Genomic DNA, 14,325 nt, shown 5'->3' on the forward strand with positions numbered 1-14,325 from the left:
ACTTTAAAAAGTGTAATCTTTGCAATCTTGTTACGTTTCATAATTTCTCTAAATTTTATATTATGAGGAAAGAAGAACTTTCTTCCCATTCATCTCACTTAATTTTAATTGATCGTTTTATTTTTTATGGTGTATATTATTATTCTTTTAAATATACTTACACATCAATAGCTAGATTTGTGGATCTTAATTTTTATCTTTGACCCCTAGTTGTTAAAGATTATGAACTCATGCACCTGTATTATACAGAAATAATCCTGAATTTACATCCAGGGATAAACACCCGAGGCAAGTGTGAAGTATAGTTGTTACATCATCCAGTGTCGCTGTCCTGGGGACACAGAAGGGAACATCTGGCTACCAAGAATGGACTCTGGCATTCTGTCTGTTTTTAAACACCTACCACTTGGCCTGACTTGTGCTATGCAGATCATACAGTTATGCTAAAATCTGGGGCATGGTGAGTAAGCAGGGGTGTGATATATTTTGTGGAAGTCCAGTTTTCTCAAGTCATGAGAATCCAGCAGTGCCTAGCCTTATTTTAGTTATGTATTGCATTAATATAACATATTGTTAGAAGCAGGAAGAAGGTAAAGGAAACACCAAATACATTTTCTGCTGTACCACTTCACTTGAGTTTGCTGTTGATGGAAGCCCAGCACTCCCCTAGCATAGCTTTAAAAGGCAACACAAAGCTTATTATGGTTGTGGCTCATCCAGACTCCCACCCAAGTACAGCAGGCAACAGGCTGTGACTCAATGTCCATTTAAAAATATCTGAGTCTTGGGCCGGGCACAGTGGCTCACGCCTGTAATCCCAGCACTTTGGGAGGTCGAGATGGGCGGATCATGAGGTCAGGAGTTTGAGGCCAACCTGGCCAACATAGTGAAACCCCGTCTCTACTAAAAATACAAAAAATTGGCTAGGCATGGTGGCAGGTGCCTGTAATCCAAGCTATTTGGGAGGCTGAGGCAGGAGAATCGCTTGAACCTGGGAGGTGGAGGTTGCAGTGAGCCGAGGTTGCACCACTGCACTCCAGCCTGGGCAACAGAGCGAGACTCTGCCTCAAAAAGAAAAAAAAAAAAGAAATATTAAAGCGTACATATATTTAGTAAAGAACTCATGTCCACAATATATGATTCAATTTTACAAATCAGCAACTAAATTTCCGAAGTAAAAATGGGCAAAAGACTTGATCAGGTAGTATCCAAAAGAAGGTAATCCAAATTGTCAATAAGCATATAAAGGGCTTGTGCTGAACATCATTATTTGTTGAGGAAATGCAAATGACAACCCAAATGAGATACCACTACACCCCCACCTGAATGGCTAAAATTAAAAAGTCTAACAATACTAAGTGTTAGCAACAATGTGGGTTAACTGAAATGCTCATACTTGACTATTGACACTGTAAAGTGGTTCAGCCACTTTAGAAAACTATTTGGCTGTCTTATTTTTATTTTTTTCAAAGTCAAACTTATTCCTACCTTACCTGATCCATCAAGTCTCCTTCTAGCTGTATACCCAAGAAAAATCAGTGCCTATATCTCAAAAAACATTTTCAGAAAAAAATGTTAAAAGCAACTTTATTTCAAAAGACAACATTTCAACAAATGTAGTTTAATGATCTAATTGGCATTTATTTGTGATTCATGAATTAGGCAGCATCTCATCTAAAAATAGAGAAGTGCTATGCTGTGCATGGCAGAACAGTCAGTTTTGATCAGGTAGCTTGAACAGGAGCAAGAAAACAGCATAGTACAAAAAGTGGATTTGTTAACATCAGGTTACTTAAGGTTACTTTCCTTGTAAGGGTTAGAGCAGAGGAAACTTCCTTACCGTGTTGACAAATGCTGGGTTGTTCAGGGATCTGGCTGTCATCTCTCCTGACTTCTTGAAGGTCAGATAAACTTAATTTTGATTTGATGACATGGAACTTTAGCACAAATGACTTAATTTTGGTTTTGTGTGTTGGGGCCTAGGGCAGGAGCTGAGTCCAAACCAGTGGACTTCCATACATTTTGTTTAACGATTATAATGGCCCAAACTATCAACAACTCAAATGTCCATATCAACAGGAGAATGGATATACTGTGATGCATTCGTGCAATAAATACTGCTCACTGATAAAAAAAGAATGAACTGCTGATACATGCGACATGGATGAGTCTCAGTCTTTAGGTAGAATGAGAAAAGCTCAGCCACAAAGGCATGGGTACTGTGTGATATCAGAAGAGACACCACTAATCCATGATAATCAGAATCAGAATAGTGGCTCGTTCTTGGAGAGGAGTGGTAAAAAGATACAAGGAATTTTTTGTAGAAATAAAATATTTTGTGTCTTGTGACATCCAGTGTGCAATGTGCAATGATAACATGCAATTTACTGTTTATAAATTTTGTCAATTGAAAAAAAGACAAAAGGAGAAAAGAAAAGAGTAAAGCATATGTCCCAAGCTTATAGAGCACCTACGAGACCTTGGGTTTATACCGAGTTGTCTTTGGTTTCAGACCTCTTCCCTTCCTGTTAGAACACAGAGCTTTCCAGGGGTCACCTGGTTTGTTCCCTGGCACTGCTGCTGGGTGTCACCTCATCATAAATTCATCCAGTGTTGCTGCACATCACTGCTTCCTAGTCCTCAGGAGGCTAATGCTCCTGACGGGTGCCATCTGACCATGTCACTGCCTGAAGAGCTGACCTGCTTCACAGGCAGGGGGACAGAGTGGCACATCAGAAAGCCACTGCTATGCACTTTACCTAAAATTAAGTGCTAAGGAATAATAATGGGGCTTTTATGCTTCATGCATGTTTTCCTTTCCATTAAATCTCAGATATGCTGTTTGCATATCTTAGTTCAGGCTGCTTTGAAATCCATAGGGGGAAGAAAACCCTTCATTAAGTTCAGCAGCACAGTCCGGCAATGCAGCAGCACTCCTATTTGTTTTTCCTTCTGTAAATATTTGTGCTCTCTCAGGCTAAGGAGTGGCCTGTGCTAGAGACTAAAATATCCCCATTTATATCCTCCAGGTGCAGCAGGAAACGCCTGACCTCTCACCCTGCCCCTGCAATGACCCCAACCTCACTTATGGGGACCACCCTCTGGGCTGCCCTAATGCAGACCCATGATCACCTCTCCAGGTTGACTGCTGAATAGCAGGAGAAGATGAACCTGAAATTGAATGGTTATTGCAACCCAGTTTTTTCGGTCGAAAGGTGAAGGTTACTTAGCTTTTGTTGCTGCCTTCAAGCTTGTTAATGAAAAGATGGAAAAACAATATTGACAACGGTGAAGTCCAATTTGTTCAGAAATGGAACCTGATTTATTATAGAAATGAGACAGAAGACAAATGAAAAAGTAAGATATGAAATAAGACCAATAATAGGAAGAAAATTGCAAAAGTCTTAAAGAAATATTATTTCTTTTTCTACTGGGTCCATCCATCTGGGTTTTCAAATTTCTGCAGTTCCCAAGAGGATCATGACTTGAATGTTAATCCAAAATAAGAGTTCGTATTGTAGCTGCTGTGTGTGTTTGCCTAACTACCTCTCACTGCTAACTCAACTTACAGCTAAGGAAATTTTGTTTGTTCATTTAATAAACATTAACAGTCCCTGTATTTGGTTTATGAATTTAATTTTTAAACTTTCAATTTTTCACCTCTAGAAATTTACTTTCTTTTACATTTTCCCAAGTTTTTATCTTACTAATTCATGTCAAAGCTGTGATGCTCAATGTATTTCTAAGTTACCACTTATGTAAATTGCCCTATCTAGCTTATAAGACCATGATGAGGAACACTTGAAGTAATCTTGATAAAAATATATGAGAATATTTTTTCATTTTGAATACATTCTTTGACTTTCGATGGAAAAGAAAAACACCAAAGACATTAATTTATCTTTATAACTTTAACAATAAGCTTATACAAATTAAAACAAAAATACAAAAATAGAACAAAACAGGGAAAGTAAATTAATATGAAATCAAAACTTTTTTACTAAAAAATGTGATTGTGAATTTAAAAATGCAATAAAGCGTATAAACGTTGGATGAAGGTCATAAACAGCAAATAGCACTTTGAAATATCTTGTCATATTCTAAACGTCAAAGGAATTCTCAAAAAAGTCCAAAGACAAATAGTATAAGCCATAATTTCTTATCACTTTGCAATAAAATTAGAAACTAAATAAAAAGGGATAAGATGGGGGGAAAAAAAACCCAAATCAAATACAAAGAGATTTTAAAATACTTTCTGAAGTAACTTGTAGAATGAGAACTTCAATGATAGCCTACTTATAAAATAATGATTTATCTACCCATCTCCCTTTATCTGGGTGAGAGCTTGAGGAAGGGTAGTGAGTGACATATTCACCTGCCTCCTTGTTTCTATAGCTCTTCCAGTAGCTGGAAAGGTATAATCTGCAGTTGTCTCTTGAACAGCATGGGAACGTGGAGCATCAATCCACTGTACAGTCAAAAATCCAGGCATAATTTTAGACTCTTCAAACCACTAATAGCTTCCTGTTGACAAAAAGCCTTACTGAAAATATAAACAGTCTATTAATAAATATTTCGTATGTTATCTGTATTATATACTGTATCCCTACAATAAACTAAGCTAGAGAAAGGAAAATTTTCTTAAGAAAACCTTAAGGAAGAGAATACGTATTTACTACTCATTAAATGGAAGTAGATCATCACAAAGGTCTTTGTCTTCATCGTCTTCATGTTGAGTAGGCTGAGGAGGAGGAGAAAGAGGAGGGGTTGGTTTTGCTGTCTCTGGGGTGGCAGAGGAGAAAGAAAATTCCCATATAAGCGGACTTATGCAGTGCTAACCCGTATTGTTCAAGGTTCGGCTGTATTTCATTTTCTTCGGCAAGATAGGAACACTTGTACTAAATACTCAAAGTTTAGCCCCCGAAGCCTGTATCATTCAATATAATTATATAGGAGGAGGAGGAATTAGAGACTCTTTTTTTTAAGATAAAGGTATGTCTTGCTGCAAAATCCTACTCTTAAACACCAGAACCTGGACATTCATTGTTTCAGTCTTCTTATCTGAAGTCCTTTTGCAACAATTCCTAATTACTTCCAGAGCAAGTGGCATGCCTGAAGGGAACAGGGGTGAATGTTATTTTTTCGGCAAAATAGTAAAGCCCATTAAGAAATTTACAAATATTACTACTATTGTACTTTTTTACTAGAAAAAATGGTAACATAAGAACTGAATTAAATGAGGAAGCACAAGCCAGGGAATAATAAAATAAAAGTAGAAATTAATAAAACAGAAAATAAAAAAGTAAAATTGATAAATTAGTCAAATGCTAGTTCTTTGAAAAGGATAATAAAATATATAATGTTAAGGTGTAATAGTCTTAATTAAAAAATCAGAAAAAATAGGCAATCTGGGAAGCTGAAGGGATATAAAATCAGATATCAAGAAGTATTAAAACCACAAATAATACAATATAACACTTCATGATAATAAATGTTAATGTTGATGAAATGTTCACATTTCTAGGAAGTATAAATTGCCCAATTAAAAAATCAAATTAATAATAATAAAACCTAGCTATCTATGGGAAAAAATTATGAAAAAAAGAGGCTAAACACAGTTTTATGGTCAGTTTTTCTTGATTTTTATGAAACAGTTACTTGTGTCCTGAAATAGGCTAAATCTTATAAAAAAAATAAAAATCTTTCATATCTCTTATGCTAGAGTCTAATAAATGTACAGTAAAAATGCAACATAGGGAATGATCTATTTGAAAGAGCAAAAATCTTGTAGAAAAATAACAACTATCTAGGCTGGGTTCAGTGACTCTTGCCTGTAATCCCAGCACTTTGGGAGGCTGAGGCAGGTGGATTACAAGGTCAGGAGTTCGAGACCAGCCTGACCAACATGGTGAAAACCTGTCTGTACTAAAAACACAAAAATTAGCCAGGCGTGTTGGCATGTGTCTGTAATCCCAGCTACTCAGGAGGCTGAGGCAGGAGAATTGCTTGAATCCAGGAGGCGGAGGTTGCAGTGAGCTGAGATCGTGCCACTGCACTCCAGCCTGGGTGACAGAGCGAGATTCTGTCTCAAAAAAAGAAAAAAAAAAAAAGAAAAATAATGACCATCTAATACAGCAATACATTAGGAAGACAATTATCTGTAACCAAAGAGGATTTGTCATGAGACTATAAAGGTAAATATATAATAGAAATATATAATAGAAAAGCTGTTAACATAATTATTCACAATGCAAATTCACAGAATTCTATGATCCTATATATGAATATCAAAATATTATAGATAAAATTCAATATTATATTGAAATATTGTAGATAAAATTCAATATCCACAACTGATAAAACTTTTTGTAATCTAAGGAAACTTTTGAACATCACAGAAACCATCTACCTTAAATTTTGTCATATATGATGGTGAAGTGTGGTGTGTGGTGAAGTGTGGTATGTGGTGAAGTGTGATACACGATATGATGGTGAAAGGGTGATATGTCTTTTCAAGTTGGAAGCCAGATAAAGATGCTTTGGTATGAGCAATTTTTCTTAATATTTTTCTGAAATGTTTTGTATCCATTCGATTAAGTAAGAAAACAATATGAGCAGAAGATATAACTATTGAAAATAAGGACAGAAGTTTTTATCCATTGATAATAGGATAGCATACCTGAAAAATTCAAAATGAAATGAAAAGTACCTGAAGATAGCAAGCAAATCCAGAAGATTCTGGGAGTAAAGAAATAAAGCTATAGAATAGAGGGATGTCAAGCAAGAGGGGAGAAATCACAACATGTTTGTATGCTGATGGGATGATACTGAACAGACTGAAAACTGAGTGACATAGAAAAGAAGAGAATTGATTGGAAAATGTCATAAGCATGAAGAGCGTGTGAAGGAAGAGAGAGGACCCAGAACCTCATGAGTCATGCTAATAAACACATCAAGGATGAAGCAGACAGAATCACCAACAGAAGATCCAGTGAGGTTGAAGGAAAACCCACAGCATGCAGTCACAGAGGCCAGGAGAGGAAATGTTTTCAATAGAGGGGGTCTATTGCTGAAAGGTCAGAAATGTGGAGGCCAGAGAAGGTTGTGGAGTTTTCAGCAAGAAAGTATTTGATGTCTTCACAGGATCATGTGATGTGGTGGATCATCACAAGAAGAATCCCATTTAGGTAGGTTAGGTAGTGAGTGGGAGGTGAGTATGTGTGATCAGTGATTGACTGCAGACAGCCCTTGCAGAGATTTTGATGTGGAGGGAAGGTGAGATTATGAGGATGTGAGGTTTTGGACAATTTTTTTTTTTTTTCCAAAGAGGATGGAAACTAGATCATGCCTATCTGCCAACGAAAATAATCCAGGAGGGGGTCAATTAATTGTGCTGTAGAGAGGAGATCATTGCTGAAGGGAAATATTTGAGAATGGGAAAGAGAATGGCTTCTTCATAAATGGCTAGAAAAACCTGTTCTTAGATACCAAGACACATGTTATTGCCAAATGAACCTCTGCAAAATAAATAGTAGTTTTCAATTAAAATTTTAACACTTAAAATATTTAATTTGATAAAATTAAATGCCTGAAAATAGGTAAGATAATTTGGGGAAAAAAAGTCATAAGGAGAGTGTTGCTTTAACATATATTCATACAGTTTATAAAGTTTCAATTATTTTATAACGTAAGGAATAAGCAAACTGGTCAGTGGAATAGAATAGAATTCTAAAATAGAAATTTCTAGAAGTGAGTCTCAAATAATAAATAATAAGTTAGCATGTGTCAAATCAGTGGAGAAAACATTATTCATTAAATGTCATCTCACTCCTTGTTGACTCCCAACTGGTGACTCATTAAAAAAAGCAACAAGGTGAGATCACACTGTTAAATCATATGTTAAAATAAATTCCAGATAGATTTATGCTTTAATGAACACTATAAACATGCTAAAATAAAACACAGTGACCTTCTAAGCATACTTTCAAAGGCAAATTGAGTTGTAAATGGACTGATAGGTGGATTATGTAAAAATTAAAATCCTCGTTGTAAGATCCAAAAATGGTAAAGTCTACATGGCTATGAAAAGTATGCGGTAGAAAAGCATTTTATGACAAGGGTAAAATAAATTACAAAAATAATGTATTTCTAAGCCACAAACTAAAAGATTATGAAAGAACCTTCTTGTACGACCCTTATTTTGCAATAAAAACATTTGTATATGTACACAGCAAAGACTGGAAGAAAATATTTTTAAAAATTAAGTATCCTAGAAATGCAAATCAGAAACACTTTTCATATTTGCTCACACAGTTCACTGAGGGTTAAAAATATTATGAAATCAGCAGAGAGAAAGGGTATGTCTCAGTGGGGAAGGGTCCTCAGTTGCCTCCTGTGTCTCATTAGAACACAGCCAGGGTAGTGGTGATGGTCAGTGATTATTTGGTGTTATCTGTAGAGATTCAAACGAAGGGACTCCAGGACTTTTATTGTTTATCCTGCTGATATGGCTACACCAGGACCCAGAAACAATTTGTTACCATTACAATTTTACTGCTCAAAAAGTTATTGCGTGTAGGACCAATGTCTGAGTTCTGAGCTGTTAAATACTTGGTGATTTATATTTATGTAACTACCATTTTCTTTCTTTCTTTTTTTTCAGTTCTTTTTTTTCTTTTTTTTTATATTATAATTTAAGTTCTAGGGTACATGTGCACAACGTGCAGGTTTGTTACATATGTATACATGTGCCATGTTGGTGTGACTGCCCTGGCCAGAACTTCCAACACTATGTTGAATAGGAGTGGTGAGAGAGGGCATCCCTGTCTTGTGCCAGTTTTTAAAGGGAATGCTTCCAGTTTTTGCCCATTCAGTATGATATTGGCTGTTGGTTTGTCATAAATAGCTCTTATGATTTTCAGATACATCCCATCAATGCCTAGTTTATTGAGAGTTTTTAGCATGAAGGGCTGTTGAATTTTGTTGAAGGCCTTTTCTACATCTATTGAGATAATCATGTGGTTTTTGTCTTTGGTTCTGCTTATATGATGGATTACATTTATTGATTTGCGTATGTTGAACTAGCCTTGCATCCCAGGGATGAAGCCAACTTGATCGTGGTGGATAAGCTTTTTGATGTGCTGCTGGATTTGGTTTGCCAGTATTTTATTGAGGATTTTTGCATCGATGTTCATCAGGGATATTGGTCTAAAATTCTCTTTTTTTGTTGTGTCTCTGCCAGACTTTGGTATCAGGAAGATGCTGGCATCATAAAATGAATTAAGGAGGATTCCCTCTTTTTCCATAGCTTCAGAAGAAATGGTACCAGCTTCTCTTTGTACCTCTGGTAGAATTCGGCTGTGATTCCCTCTGGTCCTGGACTTTTTTTGATTGGTAGGCTATTAATTATTGCCTCAATTTCAGAACCTGTTATTGGTCTATTCAGGTATTCAATTTCTTCCTGGTTTAGTCTTGGGAGGGTGTATGTGTCCAGGAATTTATGCATTTCTTCTAGATTTTCTAGTTTATATGTGTAGAGGTGTTTATAGTATTCTCTGATGGTAGTTTGTATTTCTGTGGGATCAGTGGTGATATCTCCTTTATCATTTTTTATTGCATCTATTTGATTCTTTTCTCTTTTCTTCTTTATTAGTCTTGCTAGCAGTCTATCAATTTTGTTGATCTTTTCAAAAAAGCAGTTCCTGGATTCATTGATTTTTTGAAGGTTTCTTGTGTCTCTGTCTCCTTCAGTTCTGCTCTGATCTTAGTCATTTCTTGCCTTCTGCTAGCTTTTGAATGTGTTTGCTGTTGCTTCTCTAGTTCTTTTAATTGTGATGTTAGAGGGTCAATTTTGGCTCTTTCCTGCTTTCTTTTGTGGGCATTTAGTGCTATAAATTTCCCTCTACACACTGCTTTAAATGTGTCTCAGAGATTCTGGTATGTTGTGTCTTTGTTCTCATTGATTTCAAAGAACATCTTTATTTCTGCCTCCATTTTGTTATTCACCCAGTAGTCATTCAGGAGCAGATTGTTCAGTTTCCATGTAATCGAGTGGTTTTGAGTGAGTTTCTTAATCCTGAGTTCTAGTTTGATTGCACTGTGGTCTGAGAGACAGTTTTGTTATAATTTCTGTTCTTGTACATTTGCTGAGGAGTGCTTTACTTCCAACTATGTGGTTAATTTTGGAATAAGTGTAATGTGGTGCTGAGAAGAATGTATATTTTGTTGATTTGGGGGTGGAGAGTTCTGTAGGTGTCTATTAGGTCTGCTTGGTGCAAAGCTGAGTTCAATTCCTGGGTATGCTTGTTAACTTTCTGTCTTGTCTGATGTTGATAGTGGGGTGTGAAAGTCTTCTATTATTATTGTGTGGGAGTCAAAGTCTCTTTGTAGGTCTCTAATGACTTGCTTTATGAATCTGGGTGCTCCTGTATTGGGTGCATATATATTTAGGATAGTTAGTGCTTCTTGTTGAATTGATCCCTTTACCATTATGTAATGGCCTTCTTTGTCTCTTTTGATCTTTGTTGGTTTAAAGGCTGTTTTATCAGAGACTAGGATTGCAACCCCTGCCTTTTTTTTGTTTTCCATTTGCTTGGTAGATCTTCCTCCATCCCTTTACTTTGAGCCTATGTGTGTCTCTGCATGTGAGATGGGTCTCCTGAATACAGCACACTGATGGGTCTTGACTCTTTATCCAATTTGCCAGTCTGTGTCTTTTAGTTGGAGCATTTAGCCCATGTACATTTAAGGTTAATATTTTTATGTGTGAATTTGATCCTGTCATTATGATGCTACCTGGTTATTTTGCTTGTTAGTTGATGCAGTTTCTTCCTAGCATTGATGGTGTTTACAATTTGGGATGGTTTTGCAGTGGCTGGTACCGGTTGTTCCTTTCCATGTTTAGTGCTCTTGTAAGGCAGGCCTGGTGGTGACAAAACCTCTCAGCATTTGTTTGTCTGTAAAGGATTTTATTTCTCCTTCACTTATGAAGCTTAGTTTGGCTGGATATGAAATTCTGGGTTGAAAATTCTTTTTTTTTCAGAATGTTGAATATTGGCCCCCACTCTCTTCTGGCTTGTAGAGTTTCTGCCGAGCTATCTGCTGTTAGTCTGATGGGCTTCCCTTTGTGTGTAACCCGACTTTTCTCTCTGGCTGCCCTTAACATTTTTTCCTTCATTTCAACTTTGGAGAATCTGATAATTATGTGTCTTGGAGTTGCTCTTCTCAAGGAGTATCTTTGTGGCATTCTCTGTATTTCCTGAATTTGAATGTTGGCCTGCCTTGCTAGGTTGGGGAAGTTCTCCTGGATAATATCCTGAAGAGTGTTTTCCAACTTGGTTTCATTCTCCCCGTCGCTAGCTTCAGTAGCTGATTTGCTCAGGTGAAAGAAAGGGTATCAGTGACTGAAGATAAAATGAATGAAATGAAGCGAGAAGAGAACTTTAGAGAAAAAAGAGTAAAAAGAAATGAAAAAAGCCTCCAAGAAATATGGGACTATGTGAAAAAAACAAATCTACGTCTGATTGGTGTACCTGAAAGTACCTGCCTGATTCTTCCTCTGGAAGTTTAGTCTCAGAGGGGCACCCAGCCATATGAGGTGTCAGTTGCCCCCTACTGGGAGGTGTCTCCCAGGTGTCTACTTGGGGGTCAGGGACTCACTTGAGGAGGCAGTCTGTCAGTCCTCAGATCTCAAACTCTGTGCTGGGAGAACCACCACTCTCTTCAAAGCTGTAAGACAGGGGCATTTAAGTCTGCAGAAGCTTCCACTGCCTTTTGTTCAGCTATGCCCTGCCCCCAGAGGTGGAGTCTACAGAGGCAGGCAGGTCTCCTTGAGCTGCCGTGGGCTCCACACAGTTTGAGCTTCCCAGCCGCTTTGTTTATCTACTCAAGCCTTAGCAATGGTGGACACTGCTCCCCCCGCCTCACTGCCACCTCACAGTTTGATTTCAGACTTCTCTGCTAACAGTGAACGAGGCTCTGTGGGGTGGGACCCTCTTAGCCAGGCACTGGATATAATCTCCTGGCATGCTGTTTGCTAAGGCCTTTGGAAAAAAGCAGTATTAGGGTCGGAGTGACCTGATTTTCCAGGTACCCTCTGTCAAGGCTTCCCTTTGCTAGGAAAGGTAATTCCCCAACCCCTTGTGCTTCCCAGGTGAGGCGATGTCCTGCCCTGCTCGGTGGGCTGCACTCACCGCCTGACAAGCCCCTGTGAGATGAACCCGGTACCTCATTCGGAAATGCAGAAATCATCCATCTTCTGCAATGCTCACGCTGGGAGCTGCAGACTGGAGCTGTTCCTATTCGGCTATCTTGGAATCTCCCCTCTGATTTTCAGTCATTTACATTTTAAAGTAAATGGATTTCTAAGGGTTTTTTGGAAGAGCTAGTTGTGATAAGGTTGAAGATAAAAGTAATTATAATTTAGTGTTGAAGAAAAGAAGTTATCAAAAAGGAGGCTGAAGAAAGAGGAAACATGAAAAGCAGTCTTTTTATTCTACACAATTTTAAATGCCAATAATAAATCTTGAACTCTATTTGTATTCATTCAACAAGTATCTGATAAGGTTTGTGTTATGTGTCTGGCTCTGTGATAGAAACTGGAAATAGAGAAGTAAGCAAAACAGACAAGATTTTACTTTCTTGAAGTTTGTAGTCTAGTAAGAGAAAGATAATAAACAAGTAAACAAACAATTAAATACACAAACTAAGTGAAGATAGTGACACTTAATATGAAGAAAATAAGTTAGCCACAGAAAGTGGTCACCAAGTGGAGTGGATGGTCAGAAAGGGCCTCTCAACAGAGCTTATTTTTAGCTGAGACTTAAATGACAAGACACCAGTCATGGAAAGATCTGAGATAATAGCACTACGAAGAGGGAGAATAGCCTGCCATTACCCAAAGATGGGAAGGAGCTTGTTGGATCCAAGGAGGAGGAGAAAGGCTGGAGTGACTGGACAGAAAGGGAGAGAGGCATGTAAGATTAAGCCAGTGGCAATCAGATCATGCAGAGTTTTGACGAAGATGTGATGAGTTTGTGTATTATTTTAAATGAGTTGAGAACTCCATTGAAGGGCTTGATAGCAACATAACATGCTATGACATGGGCTTTGAACATAGCACGTGGGCTACTGTGTGAAGAATGGATTGTTGGGGGAAAGATGACAACTACTACTGAGTAGGCTATCAGAGGAATCTAAAGGAGAGATGGTGATGGCTTGGCCCAGAATTGTGAAAGTGGAGTCTGAATGTGGTTGGATTTCAGATATAATTTGGATTTGGGGTATTATTCCTGCGATATTAGATGCTGGTTGAGAAAGGAAGAGGGATCAAGGATGGCCTAATATCTTTCTTTGAGCAGCTGGGTTACTGATTCTCAGATGACAGAGATGGATAAGAGTAAGGAAAAATGAAAAGTTCTCTTTGGACATGTTGAGACGCTCTCTTGACATTCCAATGGGAATGTCAGGTTGTAGGTTATATGTGTCTGGAGCTACACATAGAATTCAAGTCCAAATATATAAATCAGAGCACTACCAGCTTATTAAAAACGTTAGACTGGGTAAGATTGCCTAGGAAGAGTGGTGGGAAGAAGTAGAGAGACAGAGAGAGAGAGAGAGAAGAGAAAGGGAGAAAAGTATAACTTCATGATCACATTAACCTTCCAAAAATATTCTTTTTTTCTTTTATGAGGGAATTTTCCTACTCCCTTGCTCAAGGGTCTCCAAATATTCTATATTTCCATTAGAATTCTATTTACTTTAGTGTTTAAAATGCTGAATGAAAATCCCATGTCCTTTCCGATTTTTCCAGTCCACACTGACCTTTCCATATTCTGGCAATTTTGGTACCCTTTGGTATACTGAAGAATTAACCCTATCTAAAGTAAGTTGTGGTCTTTCCTCTTAGCTACTGAAGATGGTCTCTAGCCCTTAGAATGTCCTGCCAGATAGAAAGGTTTATGTTTGCCTAGCTACAAATCTAACAGTGTGATTAATGTTAAAACCTTTGGACCACGTGATATCAGTTCTGGCTTCTGGAGGACCAGGGACTAAAGATATTTACTTGATTTGCAGGAGGGCTGGACACAAAGGTCAGTGAATTAGTCAGGTTTCTCTAGAGGGACAGAACGAATAGGTTAGATGCATATATAAAGGGGAGTTTAATAACGAGTATTGACTGACATGATCACAAGGTGAGGTCACACAATAAGCCGTCTGCAAGCTGAGGAGCAACAAAACATGTCTGAGTCCCAAAGCTGAAGAACTGGGAGTCTGATGTTCCAGGGCAGGAAGCATCCAGCACCGGAGAAAGATATAAGCCAGAAG

This window comes from Chlorocebus sabaeus, chromosome 16, assembly GCF_047675955.1.
Source record: "Chlorocebus sabaeus isolate Y175 chromosome 16, mChlSab1.0.hap1, whole genome shotgun sequence".
NCBI classification, from domain to species: Eukaryota; Metazoa; Chordata; class Mammalia; order Primates; family Cercopithecidae; genus Chlorocebus; species Chlorocebus sabaeus.